Raw genomic sequence first — 26,384 nt, 5'->3', positions numbered from 1 at the left:
CTAATTGAAAGGGAGAGACCAGCTGAGGGAGAAGGAGCCTAATTAGGAGACAGGAGGAGATGAATCCTGAGCTGAGATGGAGGTTAACTTCAGAGCAGATCTGAGAGTCTCCAGGAGCAGGAGTGGAGATGGGAGGGAGAGGTGAAGATACAGAGGGAGTGTGAGCTTCTTGCATGATTCCTGCCAATTTCATCTACCGTAGAACTTACGGCATTGTAGCAAACGGCAAGCGACACTATCCAACCAGGTTGCTTCCTGTCACCCTGGGCACAAAATTTCTTGGCTCTGGGCGTCTGGCAGCTTCTCGCTGCCCTTCCCTGTCTGTTCTGCATCCTTATTTCCCAGCTTCAGGCACTGACCCTGTCAGGTGCTTCTCTTTGAGCTCTCAGCCTCACAGAACTCTTCTGAGGGTGATTTCAGTAGTAAAATACAGAAATATGTTCCTGGGAAGTATGTACCTGGGAAATTGTTTTCTTTGTTGTTGATTTATTTGATTGCTAAATCTTTTTTAAAAACTTGCACTACACAATGTACAGATCTATTGCATTATAGTTATGAAATAGATTATATTTGTCAGTTTCTATTTTTAAAGTTTTTTTTTTTCTAGTCCTTGGACAGGAATGGACTTCCATGTTGTTTCTAAGGCATGAACAGAGTCTTCCTCTTATTTTACTTTTAGTGGCTTTCCCAGAAACATAACTTCCTAAGTCTATGAAGGAAGCATTTTCAATGAGATCTTGAAGCATGTCTAAAGGCTTTCCCCTTGCTCTCCTCCTGCAGTTCTCCAGCTATTATATTTCTGATAGAAGGTATTCAGAAGGCATTCATAGGCAGAATCAGATTGCACGGACAGCTTCCTTAAGCTCCTGAGTCATTGGGCCATTTTCGCTGGGGACAGATCCGTCACCAAAAAATCCTCTCTGCTTACCAAGCTAGTTAGTGGCCACCCCATTCTACTTGTGAAACTGCCCCATGGCAGGATGTGGCAATTTTGGGGCTTACTTTTGAATCCTCCCTTCTCAATGGGAACACCATGCCTACTGGTTGTTCTTTGTCTCTAATGTGCTCATTGTCAGCCCCCTGCTGCACTGTGGGTACAAGCAAGGCATACATCAAAGTTGGAATGGATTTTGTTGGAAAGCTCAAAGCCAGGTGTCAACAGAGAGGCCTTGTCTGGCCACCCTTGAAAAACAAAACCTATTCTCTTGCCCCACTGCTCTCTGTTTCCCTTGCTTTGTTTTATTATTTTGCATAGGACATAGGGTGTATTGCCTTCTGCCTGAAAGATTGTATGTCTGTCTCTTCAATTGAATATGACCCCCACACAGGATAAGAAACGTTTTCTGTTTTGAACCTGTTGTATCCTCACTGGCCTAACACAGTGCCTGATGCCTGGAAGGGGATCAATACACAGTTGTTGAATTAACTGTTGAATGACTGTGGCTATCAGGTTCATGCTTGCAAGATTCCAGGAAGCAGTAGGGTATAGTGAGCAAAGAGCCAAATTGGGAACCAAGAAATCCAGCAATCACTTTCTGCCTCTGTCATCAGCTAGTATGTGTGTGTGTATATATACACATATACACACTCCCGTATATATGGGAGTTTATTAGAGAGAATGGGCTTCACGCTATTACAAGGCAAAGTCCCACAATAGGTTGTCTGCAAGCTGGGGAAGAGAGAAGCTGGTAGTGGCTCAGTCTGAGTCAGAAAGCCTCAATCCAGGGAAGCTGACAGTGCAGACTTCAGTCTGTGGCCAAAGGCCTGAGAGCCTCTGGCAAGCCACTAGTGCAAGTTCCAGAGTCCATAAGTCAAAGAACCTGGAGTCTAATGTCCAAGGGCAGAAGGAGCAGGAAGAAGTCTCCAGCATGGGAGAAAGAAGGCAGCCAGAAGACCCAGCAAGCAGTTATCCCACCTTCCAATTTTTTTTTTTTTTTTTTTTTTTTTTTTGAGACGGAGTCTTGCTCTTGTCGCCTAGGCTGTAGTGCAGTGGCACAGTCTTGGCTCACTGCAATCTCTACCTCCTGGGTTCAAGCAATTCTCCTGCCTCAGCCTCTGGAGTAGCTGGGTTTACAGGCACCTGACACCATGCCTGGCTAATTTTTGTATTTTTGCTAGAGATGGGGTTTCACCATGTTTGCCAGGCTGGCCTTGAACTCCTGACCTCAAGTGCCTGCCTCAGCTTCCCAAAGTGTTGGGATTACAGGTGTGAGCCACTGCACCCAGCCAAGGTTATCCTACTTTCTTCTGCCTGCTTTGTTCTAGCTACTCTGGCAGCCAATTGGATGGTGTCCACCCACACTGACAGTGGGTCTTCCTCTCCCCGTCCACTGACTCAAATGTCAATCTCCTCTGGCAACATCCTCACAGACACACCAAGGAACAATACTTTACCAGCTATCCAGGCATCTTTCAATCCAATCAAGTTGACACCTAATATTAACCATCACACTTGGAAATGTTACTTCTCTGAATTTCACACCCTTTTGTATAATAAGGATGATACTTCTTTCATAGGAGGGTTGTGAGCACTGAATGAAATTAAGTATGTTAAGAATTGAGTTTGTTCACAATTGCCACTACTATTAGGGATCAAGTTGCCCTTGGTAATGCGAATCATCTCTGCTCATTCTTCTTTCTCACTTCAACTGTCTGGTTTGAAAACGGATTATCACATTAATAGGCATGAAGCATTGCCCCTAGGAAACTGGTGTTGCCACACGGAGCCTCACGAGGCCTTTGCTCACATGAATTGCTAAAGTGCCTTTGGGTGGTCTTCAAACTTTCAGCAAGCAGGTCAGACCTGGGAATTGGGGCTTGCCAAGGTGCTGGGATAGCAGCATTTGGTCTCATGATGTAGGCGTTCCGTGTTCTTTCCACTCTTTTCTCTGTGCTCTGGGCTGCTACATTGCAGATACTAATTATTTTACCAGTTCAGCCCCAAATTTAACTGGCTTCTCTTAAGAGCCATTACATATTAAGTGACCTAAATCCCTCAAGAAATGGAGCCAAGTTATCAATAAGTGTACATTTCCCAGGGTGTCATGGAGAGGTCTAGGGAAGAAGGGGGCTAACACAGGCAATGACTCGCGTCACTAAGAAGGCAAGAGGACCCTGTCTCATAGAAATGTACATTGATATAATCCCAAGGTTGAAGCAAGACTCAGTCTTGGATTTAATCACCACTCCTCTGATCTGTCCTCAAGGCTTCAACCCCTCGCCTTGCTTTGTAGGATCACCAGGTGGCTGGGTGGCATTTTGAGGTCTATAGTGCTGACTGGGGACCCGTCAAGTGAAGTTTATGCCCTAGAGTTTAATTTAAAATAGAAATATGCCACCAGGATCTTATAAACAATGCTTTGAGGCCCCGGCCATTGTGTTTTGTTTGTTTCTTGTTTGACTTTGTTTTGTTTTCGTTTCCTATTTTTCTGCTTTGGACAAACTTTCTTCCTCCATCCATCCACATGCCCAAGTTTTTTATTGTTGTTATAATTGTTACTTTTATCCCTCCTTCCTCTGTCTGTCTTTTCTTTCTTCTCCTCCTGCATCCAAATTCACTCATGCATTTGCCAAATATTGACTAAGAGGTAGGGACGAGAGAGAGAGTCAGACAGGATGCAGCGTATGCAGAGATCCACAATTTAGGGGAACCCAGGATCCGAGTGAGGAAATATGAAGCTGGGAGGAAAGCAGTGGCCAGACACTGAACAACCTGGCTTTCTATTTTATGAATTTTGACTCTATCCCAAAGCTTATATTATAGAGATCCATTAAGAAAGGGTGTATGTGTGTGTGTGTATGTGTGTGTGTGTGTGTGTGTGTGTGTGTGTGTGTGATGACCCGATTCTGTTTTAAAAAGCTCTGGCTTCCTTATACCAAGAATGGGTTGGAAAGTGCTGGCTCGAAACAAAGTGTAGACTAACAGAGGGGAGTGGACAGACTGAAGAGAGGTGAAGGAGACACGAATAGCAGGGCATAGTGACTGTCTCAATGATGGTGTGGAGGGAGAAAGAGGAGTCAAAGATGACTACCAGGCTGGGTGCAGTGGCTCACACCTGTAATACCAGCACTTTGGGAGGCTGAGGCAGGCAGATCAACCTGAGGTCAGGAGTTTGAGACCAGCCTGGCCAACATGGTGAGACCCTGTCTCTACTTATAAAAAAAAAATTGCTGGGCATGGTGGCATGTGCCTGTGATCCCAGCTACTTGGGAGGCTGAGGCAGGAGAATCACTTGAACCCAGGAGGTGGAGGTTGCAGTGAGCTGAGATTGTAACACTGTACTCCAGCCTGGGTGACAGAGTGAGAAAAAAATAAAAGATGACTACCAAGTTTCGGTTTGATCACAGGGGTGGATGGTGTTGCTGAAAACAGAGAAGAAGCAGCAGCACTTCTTGTTTCTTGTTGAGGTTGATGATGAGTGACTATGGATATGATGAAGGATAGCTTGAGTTGAGGAAGGGACCACGAATGTACAGTAGGCACTAATTTGGGGAATTTGTGATTTCTCCTGTAGAATTCAACTGTCCAGATAGAAAGGTGGACATGGAAAAATTGGGCTTTGCAAATGGTCACCCAATTCTTGCCTTCCTGGTCCCCGGATCACCCTTCCTATACCACCACTCTGGAGAAAGAAGTACAGAACACTAACAAGGTACAACCACTTTCTACTCTGCCAGGACTTGACTTAAAAGATGACCATGCACAGAACATTGTCCAAGATGCTTGCCTTTCCTCTTTGCAGACATGATTTGGCAGGAATGTAGTCTTCCATTTAGGTGATTAAGGATGTGGCTTGATGTTTCTATTTAGCCTTTATGCAGTGGCCTTCATGAGCCAAGTCAAATCTCACCAAAGTTTCAAGTGAAAAGCAGTTGTTCCTTACCCACTGAACTCAAATATTTTATCAAAAGTCTTCATTAAACGCCTAATGTGTGCAGCAAAAAAATAAATATGAGTCACAGAAAAACATTTAAAGAAACATGTCCAGAATCCATAACTAAAAAACGAGTATAAAGCAAATCAAAGAAGGTAATTTTGGCCTAGGAGTTAGAGGACTAGAATTATTCAGGCCATGTGGCTTAAATGCTTATAGAATAGTGGTTTCTGGCACAGTCTCTCAAGTCAGAATGCCTCGTTCAAATCCTGGCTCTTTCCTTGACTACCTGTTCAACTTTGGGTTATCACAAAGTAATTAATATACATAAAACACTCACACCAGTATTTCACATAGAGGGTAAGTATTAGGTAATGCTGTTGTTATTATTGGTGTTGCTATTATGAGCTATATAGCATGAACAATTGAATTCTATCTTTGGGCAGCAATGTCTTTATTCATAAAATGAGGGCAAGATATTATCTTTTCTAACGATGTTCTGAAGTGACTTGGGGCTCCTCTGCCCCATTCCATTCTACATTTTATTCATTTTATCCATCATCTTGGGGTTTCATATATGTTTTTACTTGCAGAAAGGGCTCTGAAAAACAAGTTGCAAATCATTAGGCCAGATGGTATAAGGTCTGTCTTCAACAAAAGTTTTGATTCTCTGAGTGAAAAACATGCTCTTGACAATGGACAGTGGGATGAAGTGGTCTCAGAGGAGGTGGCCATATACCAGGGGGAGCTTCTTGAAAGAAGTGAGTTGGAAAGTTAAAATCTGGGTGTTTCTAGCAGTTGGTGAACCTGGAAGAGAAGTTGTAATTCCCAAAGAGAGGTGAGTGTAGAACATAGATGTAGAACCAAAACTATGCAGGGAGAAAAAGTTTCAAAGACCCAAATCCCTGCAGTAAGGGAAAGAGAGTGAGTAGACAAGGGCTTCAAAAGATAATTGTCTCAAGTTGAAGTTTGATTAAAGTTTGAAGCAATGAACAAGGTGAGAAAAGATGATTGGCTCTATTGAGGAAAGCAGCACCTCATCTATCCTCTTTTTTGCATGGACAGGAAAGCAATGTTCAGAGGAAGAAAGCCCTTGTCCGTGGGCACAGAATTAGTCACCAATTCTGGTAGCCATTATTAGCTGTGAACCAACTAGCCATTCCCCCTTTTTCCTTAGCAATAGTAATCCCAACTTTTTAGCTAGGCACATTGCTGATTGAATTAAAGAAAACATTTCTGATATGGCTTGGCTCTGTGCCCCACCCAAATCTAATCCTGAATTGTAATCACTACATGTGGAGTGAGGGAAGTGATTGGATTATGGGGGCAGTTTCTCGCATGCTGTTTTCGTGATAGTGAATTCTCATGAGATCTGATGGTTTTATAAATGGTAGTTTTCCCTGCACTTACACACACTCTCACTTGCTGCCATGTACAACGTACCTGCTTCCCCTTCCACCAGGATTGTAAGTTTCCTGAGGTCTCACCAGCCATGCGGAACTGTAAGTCAATTAAACCTCATTTGTTTATAAATTACGCAGTCTCAAGTATGTCTTTATAGAAGTGTGAAAACAAACTAATACAATTTCCTAGCCTCCCTTGGCATTAGGGATGATCCAAAAATGTCCATGCAAGTTAAGGGCCTCCAGGAAAGAAGCTTTAGAGGGATATAGTCAGCCAATAGGGACCATTTTGCCCTCCTCATCTTCACTTCTTCTTGTGTCTTACCAGGATTGCTTGGAGTTGCAGTGGTCACCTCAGATCTTAAGGTCACTTTGGAGATGGAACCCATGTGACTAGGAATGGCAGAACAGAAAGGTAGAAAGAGCTTGAGTCCTGGGGATGTGGCAAAGCCACCGTCCTAGCCCCGTACTGCCTACCTCTGGACTTCCTTTAAGTTGAGAGAAACACGTTCCTACCATATTTAAGCCATTTGGTATTCTAAACCCCATTCCTAGCCCTGGAATGCCCTGGCAGAGCTGGTGCTGGCTGGGCCTCCAGTGGTCCTTGGTGACCTTGCTCGGCGGTGCTCTTTCCACAAATGACCCCACTACTACCATGTGTGGAACTATCTTGGTGTGTGTGTGTGCATGAGCAGACATCCACAGCCAAGTAATTTTCAAAGCTGTCAGCTCTGCTCTCCTGCAGCCTCCTGCTCCCCACTGCCTTCTCATTTCCACCAGAGGAAAGTGAGGCTGCTGGTGAGGAGCTTTGAGGAGCTTTTTCCTTTTCCCTTTTCTGAATTGTTTACTATATTAAACACTCAATATCCACTGCCCAGAATATTATTATGCTAATATTTCTCTGATTTTTTATTTTTATTTGTAATTAAAGAAATAAAACACTATAGGTACAATTGCATCCTTTTTATCCTTTCTGTGAGCCTATTCTACTCCTTCTTCCAAAAAAGCATTCTCTTGAACTTGCATGCATTCTGTGTTTTTATGCTTCTATTATGCATATGTCTGAATCCATATGTGATTGATAACATTGTTTTATACGTTTTAAATATGTGTGTAAATAGTATATTAATGTGGTTTGATTTTTTACACAGACCTTGGATTTTTTCAAGATCATCCTTCTTGATGCCTGCATCTAGCTCACGGGAACTTACTGCTGTGCCTGTACAGTGTTTTCCCATTGCTCTATTGATGAACATTTAAATTGTTTTCTAATTTTCAATATTGTAAATAATACAATAATAAACATCCTCTTACCTGTCCTATTACACACAGGAGTAAGAATTTTTCTAGGGATTATATTTAGACATAAAACTAGTTGTCATAGGGTATGTATATCCTTACTTTTACAAGGTATTTCTAAATTGCCCTCTAAAGAGATAAAAACAATTTGGACTTCCTCTAGGATGGCAGTGCCCATTTCCCATAAAAACTTGGCATTGCTGAACCTTTCGATTTTTGACAGTTGAATAAGTGTGAAATGCTATCTATTTGCTTTTTAATGGGCATTTCCCTGATTATCAATGAGGTAGGCCATCTTTTCATATTTTTATAGGCCATTTTGATTTCCATTTCTGTGAACTGCCTGCTTTAATATTTTGTTTTTCTGTTGGGCTGTTTGTCTTTTACTTATTGTTGTCCCCATCTGACTCCCTATCCCATATACACACATTTTCGGAGATTAACCCTTTTTAGGTCACATGCATTGCAAACTTCTCCAAATCTCTCACCTTTCTTTTAGCTTTGTTTATGGTGACTTTGTTCCTACAAGACTATAAACTTGGTCTTAAATTTTAACATAGTCAAATTTATTGATCTTTTTCTTTACTTTTGTGTTCTTAAAAATTTTTCTTAATCAGATGTTATAAAACTATCTTCCTGAATATTCTTTGAATAGTTTAAATGATAATTTTTTACTTTAACTTTTAATCCATCTGGAATTTATTTGCAATATTTTGTGTTATTTTGCATATGAAATTGAGCTCTAATGTTAATTTTCCAATATGAAGAGCCAATTTCTGTGACACTGTGTATCAAACAGTCCGTTCCTTCCCCACTTAGTTGTAATCACCCCATCATGTACCAGTTTTCCAAAATGCCTAGGTCTCTTTCTAGACTTTCTAGTTTATTCCGCTGGTCTCTCTATCCCTATACTTCTCTTGCACAATTTTTTCCTGTGCTTTGATGTCTGTAGTGTAAATTCATCTTCTTCATAGTCAGTCTTTTTCAAATTTCTTTGGACTGTTCTTGGCCCTTTGGCTTTCAAATGAATTTTGATTAATCTTTTAATAAAATGCTTCCCTCCTACCTCATTCAACACATACTTCTCTCCCATCTCATTCCTATTCTGAAGGCTACTGCCCTCAAAGATCTAGGTTCCAGCCTTGAATCTGCCACCAAATGCCCATCTATTCTTGTGCAAGTCCCCTAATCTCTCTGGGTTTCAGTTTCCTCACCTGTCAGGTCTGCTTTTCCTGTATCACAGGACTGCTGAGCTGATCAAATGAGATAAAGATGAGAGATGCTTTGAACAGTTCAAAACACCAAGTTAAAGAGTTAAAAACAATAATCTCTACATGGTGTGAGACAAAATGTGAAATTCAGATTATTTCTCCCCCAGTTTTTTCTACACTTTGTGACACTCCTTTCTGTCAAACTTCCAGTGTTGTGAGATGCGAAGGTCTTCTGTTCAGGGTAGAATTATTATGATGATGGGCTGGGGACAGCTGGGATTTACTTACCCTGGGTCCCATTTCGGACTCTCTCTTTGTGACTTAATGTAAGGCACTTAAACTCTTTGAATCTCAATTTCTTCACCTTTAAGAATATTAATAATTCTCTCCCCCAAGTAGTATTGTGTTTTTGTTTTTTGTTTTTTTTTGAGACAGAGTCTTGCTCTGTTGCCCAGGCGGGAGTGCAGTGGTGTGATCTTGGCTCACTGCAATGTCTGCCTCCTGGATTCAAGCAATTCTCATGCCTCAGCCTCAAGTAGCTGAGACCACAGGAGCACACCACCACACCTAGCTAATTTTTGTATTTTTAGTAGAGACAGGTTTTCCCTGTGTTGGCCAGGCTGGTCTTGAACTCCTCACCTCAAATGATCTGCTGGCCTCAGCCTCTCAAAGTGCTGGGATTACAAGTAGCGTTGTGAAATTCAAGAGATTTAGTATAGGTTAAGTGTTACATAAAATGTGAAGCCCTGTAAGAATCATGAGGCATTATTATGAATGTTCTTGCTGACATTTGCACGCAGAAAGGACTTACAGAAAGGCAATGATGTTTCTCACCACTTGAATCGAACCATGTAGGATAATCAAAACCATTTTTGTCTACAAGTATGGTTGGCCCAGTGCAATGTCTTCACAGTCTTCTAGAAGATGCAGGAAATCTTTTTTAAAAATACTATTTCCTTTAGGCTTTGCAGCCTGGATGTGTGGAAAAGTGGAGGTGGCTGGGGAGTTCGTCTTGTCCATCTGGACAAACAGGAAGAACTATCCTTATGCAGTGCTGGCTCACCACTGACCCGAGGGAGTGAGAACCTGGGGACTAAAGGGTGGGAACAAATCAGTCTTTGTACCTCCCTTGCTGAGTGTGGATACCATTCAGTTAGATTGAACACTGAGGTCAGCCCTGATGTAATGTGAGAGCATTTCCCCTGGAGTGAGCAGATGGTTTTGCCTTCCTAGCCCTTTAAATGTTTTTAACCCTTGCTACTCAGGTGACCAGAGCATCTTCATTTCCTGCAGCAGGATCAGACTTGGGCTTGAGCCAATGACATTCATGGGCCAGATGACCCAAAGCTGTAGTCCACCTGCTTACTGTAACACAGAATGCCCTTTTCCCCACTAAGTTCTTACCCTTTCCTCAGTTCTGTTGAAATAAGATTTCTCACCTGTTCTTCAGCCACTTCCATGGCTGACCATGAACTCTACTCTTTTGACCACCAGTACCTGCTGAAAGTTGCTGGAATCCTTCTAAGCCATTATCAGGACTACCTGCCCTGCCCTGCCTTGCCCTGCCCTCAGCCTCTGCCAATGCCACTTCTTTGCTGTTGTTTGGGCAGAACCCTGGATTTGGATGTTGGTTTGGATCTTAGTCCCCAGAACTTACGATCTGCTTGTTTTTTTCCTCTGGGGTCCACACCATATCCAACCCAATCTCATTCTGCCATGCTCACGTTATCCCTGCCTGCTCTTGCTCTCATGTTCATACATCCTCAAAGAGTCCACTCTCCTTCAAGGCCATACCTGATTTCTCCTTACACTATAGATGAAACACATAACTCTTTTCCTTCTGATTCCTAAGTTCTGAGTCTAAGACCACTTTGTAATCAGGTTTAATTCCAGATCACAGCTGACCTTTTATTTCTTTCACATGTAAAAGTGAAGCTTAGGTACAGATATTCTAGAAGTAGCTGTGATTATTTACTTAAATCATCTTTCATGAATGAAGGACATATTATCCTAGCTATTGGGAGTTGACCTTGGCAGAAGAAAGCTGACTTAGTTATACCAGCAATTCTCCCCAACACACATACACAGGGCAGCCTGTATCGTGTGACTGCTTGATGTGGTCATGGCAATCAGAGAACGAGTTTAAAGTCTCAGCCCCTCTTGATAACTCTGAGATGCCATCCCATTTTAGGTATCCCCATGGGGTCAGCTGGACCTTGTGATGAGCCCAAAGTCCAGCTCCTCCCTCTACCTATTCTGCCTCTTTTAATTCCACTTCTCTGCAGTGGCTGATCCCGAAAGCCCTCTTACTTCCAACACACACACCTTCATCTCAGAGTTTGATGCTTGGGGACCCCAATGTGCAAAAGGTACACAACTATTTCCTTGCTCAACCAACCAACTCTCTACTGACTCACCATCTTTCCTCCCCATGGTAGGCAGAATAATGCCCATCTCCTCTCAAAGATGCCTATGCCCTAATCCCCAGGAATTTGCGAATGTGTTGCCTTATATGGCAAGAGGGACTTTGCGGATGTAATTAAAAGTCATTGAACTCAAGATAGGGAGATTATTCTGCATCATTCAGGTGGATCCAGCCTAATCATACGAGCCCTTGAAAGTGAAAAATCTTTCTTGGCTGTGGCCAGAGATGGACTACAGAAGAATGGTCAGGGAGATGCAATGTTGCTGCCTTTGAAGATGGAGGAAGGAGCCATCAGCCAAGGAATGCAGGCAACCTCTAGAAGCTGGAAAGGGCAAGGAAATAGATTCTTTTCAGAGTCTCCAGAAAGGAACACAGCACTGCTGGTACCTTGATTTTAGTCCAGTGTGACCCTTGTCAGACCTCTGACCTACAGAACTGCATGTAAAACAATGAATTTGTGTTGCTTTAAGCCACTAAAGTTTGCAATAATTCATTATAGCAGCAATAGGAAACTGATACAGTCCCTTAGGAGTCATCTTAATACTTGCTCTTTTGCATGATCTTGGACATGCACTTCACTGGTCTGAGCCTTAATTTTCTCACCTGTAAAATGACAACTTTAGACTACATGCTGCAAAGCCTTTTTCAACCTGACATTTTTCATTCTAACTGTATGGATTACCTACTTTGCAACATTTATCTTTTTATTCTAGCAAGGCAGAGTTTACTTGTCCTTTTGATGATTATTCTGGGAAAACCTATTTGAGATGCTGCAGGAAGCAACAGAATGGCCATACAACAGGATGAGGAGTGAGATACTCTTTTTCTTTGTCTGTCTAACTCTTTTGGTCTGTCTTTATGTTGATTTCTAAATTTTCTATTCCATAATTCCTTATGGCCATGGGAAAAATGCTTCTCAGCTGGTGACCAATTTATGAAACAAAGCTGGATGGCTAATAGATTTTGTCGTTTTTCTTTTTGCTAGTGGACCTGCAAATACATTTTTATTTTTTGGTTATGCTGAAAATAATTTGTGAAAAATGGTAGTTACCATGTTTATAAGTGGGATCAAAGGTAGCAGTGTTCTGACTGCTGGTGAAAGTTAACTCAGTCTCTAGGAAAATCCACCACTTTTCAGATTAAAAAAAAAAAAGTCCCTAGACTGAATTTTGTCAGGAGAAGGTATAATAAAATGCCACTGTAATTAAAATACTTATAAACCCGCAAGACACAGCTGTTGTGAAAGGAAAACAGGATGCTAAAATGGGATAAAAGGAGACCCTCGTCTGGCTCCTTTGCCCTCCCAGTGAGTATCTAATACAGTTGCCACTCCATTAACTGTTCTGTGTTAAGAAAAGCTGAGCTGACCCCAAAACAATAATGGCAGTAGCAGAATTCTAATGACTCTCTTCCACACTTATCTAGATGGTATGCTTTTCAAAGCACTTTCTGTCTACTCACTGGTTTGAGCCCCAAGTTCTCAGTATTTCCCTAAGAAAGTAGGGGAAGTAGAGAGGGTGAACATCATCCGCTTGGTTTGACAGATGAGAGAAACATGGCTTCCTTGGAGTCTAAATTAAACTTGTGTCATCACAGCAGCCAACAGCAGGTCTGGGGCCGGAGACTGGTCTCCATTTTGAGGTCTATGTTGACTATAGCTCATTGCTCCTGGCAGTTGGAGTCACCCAACACAGGGTCAAACAGAGTCTCCAAAGACTGTACACTGCAAACCTAGGGCCACTGTAACAGTTCTTTTTGCACTCAGTAGACAAAAATAAAGTCACTGGAGAATTATTCACTGAAGTTAGCTAGGAAAAGGCCAAAGAGTTGAAGGGAAGAAAAAACTATAAGAAACCAAGAAGTGGATTTCAGACTGTCACCTGCCTGCTAGGGTTTGTAATGCTGGCCACACAGTGTTGTTTCCAAACATACCAAACTGGAGGGCACCCATTTTCTTCCCTCTTGGGGCCCCACTCACATTCCTTGGAGAAATTTCCAAGAACCCTCTACATTATGGCCTCTGTAAACTGAAATCACCAACATTAATACTATTTGCTCCTCCTCACCAACCCAGGTGCAATTAGGCTGACCAGCCTTGAAAAAAGTAAGATGACCTGAGGTCAGTAGCATGTAGTGGAATAAAAAAGAATAATCTTCCCAGGTATCCCAACTCATTTGAACAATGAGGAATTGAGACTAAGTCTCTTCAAAGATTCCATTTATTTTGGTAAGATGCCATTTTACATTTGATGTAGTAATACAATTTTGACTTAAAAGGCCAGGGTTTGAGAACCAAGTGGCCACTTTGACTGGGCTATCATGTGATCATCATGGTCATTATCCCTTGGTCTCCCTGAGGGTCAGTTCTTTCATCTATGAAATAGATGTGATCATAGCGAATCTCCTTTTCACTACACAAGGTTGTCATGAGAATCAAATAAATAAATGCTAAAGCACTATAGAAGAGATGTTATGATTTTATCTTTGGCAGTAGTGCTAATCATTATAACAGCAGCGTATTAATAACAATGATATTACAAGAAACACCAATTGTGGTAGTGTTGGTAAGGTACTTCTGGGATTATTTATATATGTGGCTACTTGCTGGAAAAGCCACCCATGTGTTGAGATAATGTGTATTGTGCTCTTTCTTGAATTATCTCCTTGGGACTTTACAACAACCCTGAGAGATATATCTTATTATTGTCATTACACACACGCACACTCAAAAAAAGAAAAACCAACCAACCAGTCAACAAACAAAAAACTAAAGCAGAGAGAGAGAGAGAGACAGAGAGTGAGTTAGTTTGAAAACTAGTATCTTGAAACCCCAGTGAGTTCTGCTGACTTCTAGCACTGGCAGGCACACCTACCACTTCCAGTGAAACCTAGAATCTTTAGGACCTTGTTGCCAGTGGCTTATTGCCTTAATTATGAGAAGGGGATATAACTGGCATTAGAAGTTCCTCCATATAGGGAAGAACAATTGACCATTCAAAGAGTCATTGATAAGTTAACTAATCCCTGCTCTGTGAGATATATATGAATGCCAGTAAAAATTTCCTCAGCAAGAAGGTTCTAATGCTATGATCTTTCCTGACAGTGCCCACAGTGTGTGCTACCCTTCTGCACGGTGGAATTGTGGGCAAGTAACTATCAGCCAGAGACTACCTTAAGGCCTCTTTCATCAAGGAGAGGCCCATATGATTAGTTTTCACCAGTGAGGTATGAATGAAAGTGATGTGTGCCAATTTTAGGCCAAGGTGGGTAGGAAGTGGGGATGTCATCTTCATTTTCTCCTTCCCAATCAACCCAGCTAGATACAGAAGACCTAACATACAACTCAGAGTCCCTAGAAGATGGAGAAACCACAGACAATTGGCAGGTGGGTTTCTGAACCATCAGTTGGACAGAAACTCTTTTGGCTATTATATGAGTGAAATATGATCCATTTTATTAAGCCATCAAAGTTTGAATGTTATCTGTTACAACAGCTATTCTATTACAGATCCCAATGAAAAGAGACCCACCAGTACTTCAGACCTAACCCTAATCCTCTGCCATCTTTGAGGCTATTACCCTCCTCCCACACTGATGCCAGCGCATCCATCTTGAGCAGCTTTCTTTGTGCTTTATATAAGTATAGAACAGCTGGTCTGCTTGTCAAACAACCAACAAATCGATGCTTGGCAAAACAATAGTTTTTATTAGCAAGTGACCTTAAGATAAACTTTATATTGCTCGGAAATTATTCCAACCCCAAATCAGTGGCATCCCAACTCAGGCCTCCCTGGTGGCATGAGAAAGGAAAACTAATGAAGTATGGAGGCTATTAATGGCTTTATCTTTTCTCTCACCCATTCCCTCTCCTTTTTTCAAATTTGCAATTATGTTCAGCAGTGTCAGATGTGTTCATCTATTTTTGACATGTAAATAGAACCTATCCCTTTTAAATTTTTCAGGGGAGATGGGCATGTGATTATTGTTACCGCTTGTCTGGAAGCAACCAGAATGGAGTGGGGAAGACTCAAGGAGGAGATCTTCACAGGACTCACCTCTCATCACAGCTCCCGTGTGGTTGTAATCACCCCAGAGGGAAAAATAATTTCGGTTTTTTATGGTTTAATTATTGGTGATAGCAGCTGTTTTGAAGACACAAATACAGAAACAAGATCTAGAACATACTCACAGTTTCCTTGGTCACAGTGGTGTCAGTGGTTCTATAAAGGTCTTATGAACCTCTACTTAGTTGACCACAAGTAGTAAGCAAGAAACAATCCTGTAAAGAGAGTGGAGGTCAGAATCAAGAAGTCTTGAGGGTTTAAATCGCTTTTTGGAAATGTAATAATATTTACTCTTTCAAAAATTATAAACAATACATGTTCCTTTTACAGAAAAAAAAAAAAAAAGGAAATAGGACATAAAACTCATCTGTTATTCCACCATCTAGATACAACTACTGTTAACCCAGGAACACTTAAAGAGTGTTTCATGAATATTTTTGCATACATGCAAATATATTTTCTATTGGTCTTAGTTTACAAAACAGGGATCCTATTGTCCTTGCTGTTTTGTGACCTTTTCTTTCATTGAATAAGATATTAATGAATATCCTTTGCCAATAAATAAACTTCAACTCTGTGGTAGACAAGTTCTAAGATGATTCCCTTTGATCCCTATCCCCTTGTGTTCTCACCGTTGTATAACTGTGTGATCCACTCCATTTGAGTGTGGGCTGAACTTTTGACTTACATCCAACCAACAGAATATCCCGGTGTTGGGATATCATTTCTGAGATTAGGTTACAAAAAGACTCTATCTTCTTGCTCATGCTCTCTTATTCTCTGGCTTGCTTTCTGCCATGGAGCCAACTGCCATGTTGTCAACTGTCTGCCCTACAGAAATGCCCATGTGTCAAGGAGCTAAGGGAGATCAGCCCAGGAGGAGCTGAATCCTGCCAACAATCACTTGAGTGAAATTGAGAGTGAATCCTCTCCATGTTAAGCCTTGAGGTGATTGTAGCTCCAGCAAATACCTTCATTGTAGCCTTGTGAGAGATCTGAGTCAAAGGATCGAGTTAAGCCAAGCCCAGATTCCAGACTCTCAGAAACCGTGAGATAATAAATTTGTCGTTCTAAGCTGCTAAGTTTTGGTGTAAAACAGCCATAGATAACTGATACAAATCACATAATTTTTAATAGCTGCTTCATATTTTAATATGTCTGTACCATAATTTACTCAATCTTTTGTTGCTGCACATTTTGGTTATTTTGTTTTGCTATTATAAACAGGGCTGCAATGAATATTATTGTACTTAAACATTGGTACACGTTCTTCTTTCCTAAGGATAAATTCCTTGAAGTAGAATAGCTGGCTTTCAATGGGTATGCATTTTTTAAAGCTTTTGATATGTTATTCCCCAATCACTTTCTGGTAGGATTGTATTCATTTACAGTCCTGCTGGCTGTAATTCAGAGTGGGTTTTTGGTTAATTTCAACTACTTTATCTTGAGGTGTCTCCATGAAAACCAGTTAGAAACCAAAACCAAAGCCCCAAACAAGAACCCAGGAAAGAAAACTAAGGTTAAATCTTGAAAACTATGAGATAATTTTGAAGCTAAACAATTTTCAAAGTACCATTGTTTTGAAATAAGTCCGATAAATTCAACCACTCTCAAATTGTTATTCTTATCTTTCAATGGACACAGAAGTCCTGAAAATGTGGTGATACTCATAGTCTTCATGAACTTTGAAAGGGAAAACAACAATTTCCCTGGTTGAAGTCAACATAACAATAGGCTAGTTTGAAAATCCTAAGTTTTTTTTCAGTTGCACAAAGGATTGCCAATAAATTCAACTTTTTAAATTACTAAGCTGGATAAACTGAATTCAATAGATTTGTTTGGAAGCATTTTGTATACATAGATACCACCACCATTTCCAAACTGCAGCACTTACTATTGGGGAAGAGTAAATATTTTAATGAATGCTATATATTTTAACAAGCTCTGAACTCTGCAGTTGGTTTAAGCTAAGGGTGCAATTTCAGGCATCTAAATAAGTAAATAAATGAGGAAGAAAATCCATGTTAATTGCAGTAATTTGTGGCACTTTCAAATTCTTAATTAAGAAATAAAATAGGATTCATTAGCCATGCCCAGTGTAGATGGCATACATAGATCACCATTATGACCAGACACAAGACTTGAAGTCATTGCCATAAATGAAATAACAGAGAAAAATCACTGGTGCATTATTGGCCAGAATATGCAGGCACGAAGAGAGAGGAGAGAGGGGAGAGAGACACATAAAATGCCTGTCCTCCAAAACCTGGCCTGGGGGTTGCATTATCCCAAAACATCTCCCCTGAGCCTGGAATCCTGCCTCCTCCTAATTTTTGGGATTGGTTCCTCCCTCAAGCCTCACACAAAACTTCTCTTAGCCTGTCTGACAACCCTACCAGTGCTTACTTTTTAAACTTTAGGAATCATCTGCCCCAGGTCTTTTGTGTACCTGGACTTTAGGTCTCTCTGCCTGCTTCATTTTCTTAGTGAGTCCTAATATATATATATTTTAACAAACTGGGAAAAAGAAAAGAACTTTGGTTATAACCAGAAACATTCTGACTCATGCTGCTTTTTAAAAATTAAGCATTAAATTAGAGAGAACAGATAATTTACTATTAGAAAAATTACTTTTGACTGGAACAAATGTTTCTGTGGACAGGGCACCAGACATTAATTGGGACTGTTCCTGGCGAGCCAAGATGCTTGGTGCCTCTAATGAAAGCCCATGCAGGCCCCCAGGGGAGGGGGAAGGTGGCAGTGGGCATGAGTTTTCAGACATGTAAGGGGAGCTCTGTTCTGGTTACGTGGGCTGTGGGGGTAATCTCAATGTGTGCTTGTTTGGAAGAAAGAGCACTGATGTACCTGGCTGCGGGCAGAGATGACAGGTCATTGTATTCCTGGTGAGAACACTAATGTAGACTATAGGCATGTATCCCTTGGGCCTTCCCTTTCCTGCTGTTCTACCTATCTTAGTGTTGATACCCAGGTAGGCATGATCACTCTGTGGAGACAGGCACGGGCAGGTGTGGGCAGCCAATTGCATTCAGCTCAGCAGTGAGAAGGGTACAGAGTACAGGGCATGAGCAATTTGAAGAGGTCTGGAAACTCAAGGTGAAGAAAGAAAAGAAAGAAAATAATCCATTGAAGATCTCTAAAAGCAATTGAAGAATCTTGTCTGGGATTAGACACTGAAATATTTTGGGCAGGTAGCAAAGTTTTTGGTGTTACTTGTAGACCCAAGCAAATCAGAAATGAGCATATATACTTCTCAAAACCTATTATATCTTCATGTGGAAGGCATAAGAATAGTGTGAGACATACTTTTTGTTTTGGGGGGACTTATGGGTTGCTTCCTTAAGTCAAAGTCTCCCTTTCCTTTGAAATGGAAAGCAGAGAGAAAGCTGGACTCTGCTAGCCCTACTTACTGAACCATGCAAATCCTTTCTTGGGGAAGGCCGTCCACTATTCCACACCCATGATGAAGACCCTCATGGAATTTACGAGAGGTGCAATAAATGTTCATGTCTTGCAGTGTTCCATTTCCCAAAGGATCCTTCCTCCCTGGCCATATCCGGACAGAGACCAGACCTTTGGGGGCTCAGAGGCCTGTTGCTGTGGGTACTGTGAATGATTATTTCCATTCCTTACCAAAACAGGGGTAGAACAGCATCATTATGCCTTTAATTTTCTGAAGATTTATGGTAAAGCAGATACAGAGCTTTTCCAATTTTAGAAGTAAGACAAAGAGAAACAAATTCAAAATACATCCATAAAAACTGAGGCTAGATACCAGACTAGGAAAAGAAAAAGCGACTATATAGAGTCTTCCTGTAGAATTCACTATTTCCTGTGTGCTAGGTACTCTGACTTGGCACAGAGAGTGAGTGAGAATAGTATGCTGAGAAGACATAACAAAGGATGAGAAAAAAGTAGACAGGAGATGTCAGAGCCGTGACAAGCCCTGGGAAGTATGCTTTATTACGCTGTTGCAAGGAAGATCAAGGAGAATTCATTGTTAAAGTTCTTTTGAGGACAGGCCTGAAATACAGTTATATCTCAATTATTACATTTGAGAATTGTTTGTTCATTCTTTTATTTATTCATTTTATTATTAGCTATTAATATTAACAAACATTAATTAAGCATATTCTCTTTGTCAGATGTAGCGTTAGGTGCTAGAGATTTAGGGGAGGCAAAATTGGGATATACAGCTTTTTAAAAAGAGCTTTACTTTTAAGACAGTGTTGTTAAGATAGCCCTACCCACTTCCTTTTGAATTTGCTCCAAGGCAATAATAAGAAGAAGAAACAGAAATGCAAACCTCACCTTTGTTGAGGAAGGGCTGCCAAAAGCAGTAAAGTTCCAACCTAGGGCAGGTAGATGCTGAAAGGTGTCTGCTGCCAAAGACCTCAAACAAAGCTCACAGAGCACAGAGTTTGCCAAAGAGGGCAGAACCAACACCGTCTTTTGGGGGACAACTGGTCTAAGGTGAATGGCTGCCTGTGAAAGCATCCCTGGACTCTTCCATTAAGAAAAGGAGAGGTGGTATAAATAAGAAAACACTTAAAAATTCTATTTAAGCTTGTCTGTTGGGAAGGCAGGTTAGAGAAGATAGGTTCCACACTAACTGGTCTTGGCAAATGCCAATCTCTTTTTTTTTCTGGAAAAAGGTAAAGGCTAAATTAACTTGTACACATATCCATACACACAACCTTGTGTGTTGTCAGGCACATCCCTATAAACTAGAGAGATGCTAGTGGATGACATTATAGGCTGGGTCTTCATGCCTTCCTTTTTCTGCAAAATAGCTGGTTAAGAAAGAGCTTATCTCAGTCAAATATGAGCCAGAATCAAACAGAAACCAACAGAAGAACTCTACAAAGATATTGCAAGAAAAGAAGGTAATGATAAAAGGAAACAAACAGACAAAGAACAAGTACCAAATTATGTTAACATCAAGCTAAAGGAAACTGTGCTAAGCAAACTATCATAGACAGTGGCTGGCAAGATGACTGCATAGAAACAGCTCCAGTCTGCAGCTCTCAGTGAGACCAATACAGAAGGCAGGTGATTTCTGCATTTCCAACTGAGGTACCCAGGTCATCTCATTGGTACTGGTTAGACAGTGGATGCAGCCCATTTAGGGTGAGCAGAAGCAGGGTGGGTCGTTGCCTCCCCTGGGAAGCACAAAGGATCGAAGAACTCCCTCTTCTATTCAAGGGAAGCTGTGAGGGACTGTGCCTTGAGGAACAGTGCATTCTGGCCCAGGTACTATTCTTTTCCCATGGTCTTTGCAACCCACAGACCAGGAGATTCCCTCGGGTGCCTACACCACCAGGGCCCTGGGTTTCAAGCCCAAAAGTGGGTGGTGGTTTGGGCAGACACCAAGCTAGCTGCAGGAGTTTTTCTTCATACCTCAGTGGCATCTGGAATGCCAGTGAGACAGAACCATTCACTCTCCTGGAAAGGGGGCTGAAGCCAGGGAGCCAAGTGGTCTAGGTCAGCGGATCCCACCCCCATGGAGCCCAGCAATCTAAGATCCACTGGCTTGATATTCTTGCTGCCAGCACAGCAGTCTGAAGTCAGCCTGGGATGCTCCAGCTTGGTTGGGGTAAGGGTGTCCGCCATTACTGAGGCTTGAGTAGGTGGTTTTCCCCTCACAGCATAAACAACACCACCAGGAAGTTCGAACTCAGTGGAGCCCACCGCAGCTCGACAAAGCTGCTGTAGCCAGACTGCCTCTCTAGATTCCTCCTCCCTGGGCAGGGTATCTCTGAAAGAAAGGCAGCAGCCCCAGTCACAGGCTTATAGATAAAACTCCCATCTCCCTGGGACAAAGCACCTGGAGGAAGGGGCAGCTGTGGGTGCAGCTTCAGTAGACTTAAATATTCCTGCCTGCCGACTCTGAAGAGATCAGCGGATCTCCCAGCACAGCACTTGAGCTCTGCTAAGGGACAGACTGCCTCCTAAAGTGGATCCCTCACACCCATGCCTTCTTACTGGGAGATGCCTCCTAGCAGGGGTCGACAGACACTTCATACAGGAGAGCTCCGGCTAGCATCTTGTGGGTACCTCCGTGGGACGAAGCATCCAGAGGAAGGAACAGGCAGCAGTCTTTGCTGTTCTGCAGCTTCCACTGGTGATACCCAGGCAAACAGGGTCTGGAGTGGACCTCCAGCAAGCTCCAGCAGACCTGCTGCAGAGGGGCCTGGCTGTTAGAAGGAAAACTAACAAACAGAAAGGAATAGCATCAACATCAACAAAAAGGATGTCCACACAAAAACCCCATCCGGAGGTCACCAGCATCAAAGACCAAAAGTAGATAAATCCATGAAGATGAGGAAAAACCAGTGCAAAAAGGTTGAAAACTCCAAAAACCAGAACTCCTCCTCTCCAAAGGATCACAACTCCCCGCCAGCAAGGGAATAAAACTGGATGGAGAGTGAGTTTGACGAATTGACAGAAATAGGCTTCAGAAGGTGGGTAATAACAAACTCCTCCAAGCTAAAGAAGCATGTTCTAACCCAATGCAAGGAAGCCAAGAACCTTGAAAAAGGTTAGAGGAATTGCTAACTAGAATAACCAGTTTAGAGAAGAACATCAATGACCTGATGGAGCTGGAAAACACAGCACAAGAACTTCGTGAAGCATACACAAGTATCAATAGCCAAATTGATCAAGTGGAAGAAAGGATATCAGAGATTGAAGATCAACTTAATGAAATAAAGCATGAAGACAAGATTACAGAAAAAAGAATGAAAAGGAACAAACAAAGCCTCCAAGAAATATGGGACTATATGAAAAGACCAAACCTACGTTTGACTGGTGTACCTGAAAGTGATGGGGAGAATGGAACCAAGTTGGAAAACACTCTTCAGGGTATTATACAGGAGAACTTCCCCAGCCTCGCAAGACAGGCCAACATTCAAATTCAGGAAATACAGAAAACACCACAAAGATACTTCTCAAGAAGAGCAGCCCCAAGAAACATAATCATCACCTTCACCAAGGTTGAAATTAAGGAAAAAATGTTAAGGGCAGTCAGAGAGAAAGGTCAGGTTACCCACAAAGAGAAGCTCACCAGACTAACAGCAGATCTCTCTGCAGAAACCTTACAAACCAGAAGAGTGGGGGCCAGTATTCAACATTTTAAAGCAAAGAGTTTTCAACCCAGAATTTCATATCCAGCCAAACTAAGCTTCATAAGAGAAGGAGAAATAAAATCCTTTACAGACAAGCAAATGCTGAGAGATTTTGTCACCACCAGGCCCACCCTACAAGAGCTCCTGAAGGAAGTACTAAATATGGAAAGGAAAAACCAGTACCAGCCACTGCAAAAACATACCAAATTGTAAAGACCATCAATACTATGAAGAAACTGCATCAACTAATGGGCAAAATAACCAGCTAGCATCATAATGACAGGATCAAATTCACACATAACGATATCAATCTTAAATGTAAATGAGCTAAATGTCCCAATTAAAAGACACAGACTGGGAAACTGGATAAAGAGTCAAGACCAATTAGTGTGCTGTATTCAGAAGACCCATCTCATGTGCAAAGACACACATAGGCTCAAAATAAAGGGATGGAGGAAGATTTACCAAGCAAATGGAAAGCAAAAAAAGCAGGGGTTGCAATCCTAGTCTCTGATAAAACAGACTTTAAACCAACAAAGATAAAAAAAGACAAAGAAGGGCATTGCATAATGGTAAAGGGATCAATGCAACAAGAAGAGATAACTATCATATATATATATATATATATATATATATATCTCCCCTAAATATATATAACCTAAACATACATCTATATCCTAAATGTGTGTGTGTGTGTATATATATATATATATGTGTATATACATATATCCTAAATATATGCACCCAATACAGGAGCACCCATATTCATAAAGCAAGTTCTTAGAGACATACAAAGAGACTTAGACTTCCATACAATAATAGTGTATTAACACCCCACTGTCAATATTTGACAGATCAATGAGACAGAAAATTAACAAGGATATTCAGGACTTGAACTCAGCTCTGGACCAAGCTGACATCTAAAGAACTCCCCACCCCAAGTCAACAGAATATACATTCTTCTCAACACCACATCACACTTATTCTAAAATTGACCACATAATTGGAAGTAAAACCCTCCTCAGCAAATGCAAAAGAACAGAAATCATAACAGTCTCTCAGACCACAGTGCAATCAAATTAGAACTCAGGATTAAGAAACTCACTCAAAACTGCACAACTACAGGGAAACTGAACAACCTGATCCTGAATGAATACTGGGTACACAACAAAATTAAGGCAGAAATAAATAAGTTCTTTGAAACCAATGAGAAGAAAGACACAACATAACAGAATCTCTGGGACACAGCTAAAGCAGTGTTTAAAGGGAAATTTATAGCATTAAATGCCCACAGGAGAAAGTGGGAAAGATCTACAATCGACACCCTAACATCACAATTAAAAGAACTAGAGAAGCAAGAGCAAACAAATTCAAAAGCTAGCAGAAGACAAGAAATAACTAAGATCAGAGCAGAACTAAAGGAGATAGAGACATGAAAAACCCTTCAAAAAATTAATGAATCCAGGAGCTGGTTTTTTGAAAAGATTAACAAAATAGATAGACTGCTAGCCAGACTAATAAAGAAGAAAAGAGAGAAGAATCAAATAGACACAATAAAAAATGATAAAGGAGATATCACCACTGATCCTACAGAAATACAAACTCCTATCAGAGAATACTATAAACACCTCTATGCAAATAAACTAGAAAATCTAGAAGAAATGGATAAATTCCTGGACACATACACCCTCCCAAGACTGAACCAGGAAGAACAGGAAGAAGTTGAATCCCTGAATAGACCAAAAACAAGTTCTGAAATTAAGGCAATAATTAATAGCCTATCAACCAAAAAAAGCTGAGGACCAGACAGATTCACAGCTAAATTATACCAGAGGTACAAGGAGGAACTGGTACCATTCCTTCTGAAACTATTCCAAACAGTAGGAAAAGAGGGACTCCTCCCTAACTCATTTTACTGGGCCAACATCATCCTGATACCAAAACCTGGCAGACACACAACAAAAAAAGAAAATTTCTGGCCAATATCCCTGATGAATGTCAATGCAAAAATACTCAATAAAATATGGGGAAACCAAATCCCGCAGCACATCAAAAAGCTTATCTACCACGATCAAATGGGCTTCAACCCCGGGATGCAAGGGGGTTCAACATACACAAATCAATAAACGTAATCCATCACATAAACAGAATCAATGACAAAAACCACATGATTATCTCAACAGATGCAGAAAAGGCCTTCAATAAAATTCAACACCGCTTCATGCTAAAAACTCTCAATAAACTAGGTATTGATGGAACGTATCTCAAAATATTAAGAGCTATTTATGAAAAACCTACAGCCAATATCATACTGAATGGGCAAAAACAGGAAGCATTTCCTTTGAAAACTGGCACAAGACAAGGATGCCCTCTCTTACCACTCCTATTCAACATAGTATTGGAAGTTCTGGTCAGGGCAATCAGGCAAAAGAAAAAATAAAGGATATTCAAATAGGAAGAGAGGAAGTCAAATTGTCTCTGTTTGCGGATGACATGATTGTATATATTTTTTTATTTTTTAATTTTTATTTATTTATTTATTTATTTTTATTTTATTATTATTATACTTTAAGTTTTAGGGTACATGTGCACAATGTGCAGGTTAGTTACATATGTATACATGTGCCATGCTGGTGTGCTGCACCCATTAACTCGTCATTTAGCATTAGGTATATCTCCCACAGCTATCCCTCCCCCCTCCCCCCACCCCACAACAGTCCCCAGAGTGTGATGTTCCCCTTCCTGTGTCCATGTGTTCTCATTGTTCAATTCCCACTTATGAGTGAGAATATGCGGTGTTTGGTTTTTTGTTCCTACGATAGTTTACTGAGAGTGATGATTTCCAATTTCATCCATGTCCCTACAAAAGACATGAACTCATCATTTTTTATGGCTGCATAGTATTCCATGGTGTATATGTGCCACATTTTCTTAATCCAGTCTATCATTGTTGGACATTTGGGTTGGTTCCAAGTCTTTGCTATTGTGAATAGTGTTGAAAACCCCATCGTCTCAGCCCAAAATCTCCTTAAGCTGATCAGCAACTTCAGCAAAGCCTCAGGATACAAAATCAATGTGCAAATGTCACAAGCATTCCTGTACATCAATCATAGACAAACAAAGAGCCAAATCATGAGTGAACTCCTGTTTGCAACTGCTACAAAGAGAATAAAATATCTAAGAATACAACTTACAAGGGATGTGAAGGACCTCTTCAAGGAGAACTACAAACCACTGTTCAAGGAAATAAGAGAGGACACAAAAACAAATGGAAAAACAATTGATGCTCATGGATAGGAAGAATAAATATTATGAAATGGCCATACTGCCCAAAGTAATTTATAGATTTAATGCTATCCCCATCAAGCTACCATTAGCTTTCTTCTCATAATTAGAAAAAACTACTTTAAATTTCATATGGAACCAAAAAAGAGCCCATGTAGCCAAGACAATCCTAAGCAAAAAGAACAAAGCCAGAGGCATCATGCTACCTGACTTCAAACTATACTACAAGACTACAGTAACCAAAACAGCATGGTACTGGTACCAAAACAGAGATATAGACCAATGGAACAGAATAGAGGCCTCAGAAATAATGCCACACATCTACAACCATCTGATCTTTGACAAACCTGACAAAAACAAGCAATGGGGAAAGGATTCCCTATTTAATAAATGGTGTTGGGAAAACTGGCTAGCCATATGCAGAAAACTGAACCTGGACCCCTTCCTTACACTTTATACAAAAATTAATTGAAGATGGATTAAAGACTTAAATGTGAGATCTAAAACCACAAAAACCCTAGAAAGAAACCTAGGCAATACCATTCAGGACAAAGGCATGGGCAAAGACTTCATGACTAAAACACCAAAAGCAATGGCAACAAAATCCAGAATTGACAAATGGGATCTAATTAGAATTAAAGAGCTTCTGCACAGCAAAAGAAACTGTCATCAGAGTGA

General features: G+C 41.0%; 1 protein-coding gene and 1 long non-coding RNA gene across 2 annotated transcripts in view; one reads left to right on the top strand and one right to left on the bottom strand.

Annotated features, from left to right (window-relative positions):
• Nucleotides 1–26,384, bottom strand: part of SLC14A2 (solute carrier family 14 member 2) — a 471,903-nt gene that overhangs the window by 187,478 nt on the left and 258,041 nt on the right. The window contains exon 2 of the mRNA XM_054460802.2: nt 15,402–15,491. The gene's annotated coding sequence lies outside the window, so the exon portion shown is untranslated. The remainder of the gene's footprint in view (nt 1–15,401; nt 15,492–26,384) is intronic.
• LOC129018831 (uncharacterized) overlaps nt 1–26,384 on the top strand; it is a 69,075-nt gene that overhangs the window by 8,019 nt on the left and 34,672 nt on the right. Inside the window, exons 3-6 of the long non-coding RNA XR_008495434.2 lie at nt 14,316–14,437; nt 14,529–14,597; nt 15,175–15,553; nt 16,114–16,224. This is a non-coding gene — a long non-coding RNA (uncharacterized LOC129018831). The remainder of the gene's footprint in view (nt 1–14,315; nt 14,438–14,528; nt 14,598–15,174; nt 15,554–16,113; nt 16,225–26,384) is intronic.

The sequence above is a fragment of the Pongo pygmaeus genome, chromosome 17, assembly GCF_028885625.2.
Source record: "Pongo pygmaeus isolate AG05252 chromosome 17, NHGRI_mPonPyg2-v2.0_pri, whole genome shotgun sequence".
Lineage (NCBI taxonomy): Eukaryota > Metazoa > Chordata > Mammalia > Primates > Hominidae > Pongo > Pongo pygmaeus.
This window is presented reverse-complemented; position numbering and strand designations above follow the sequence as displayed.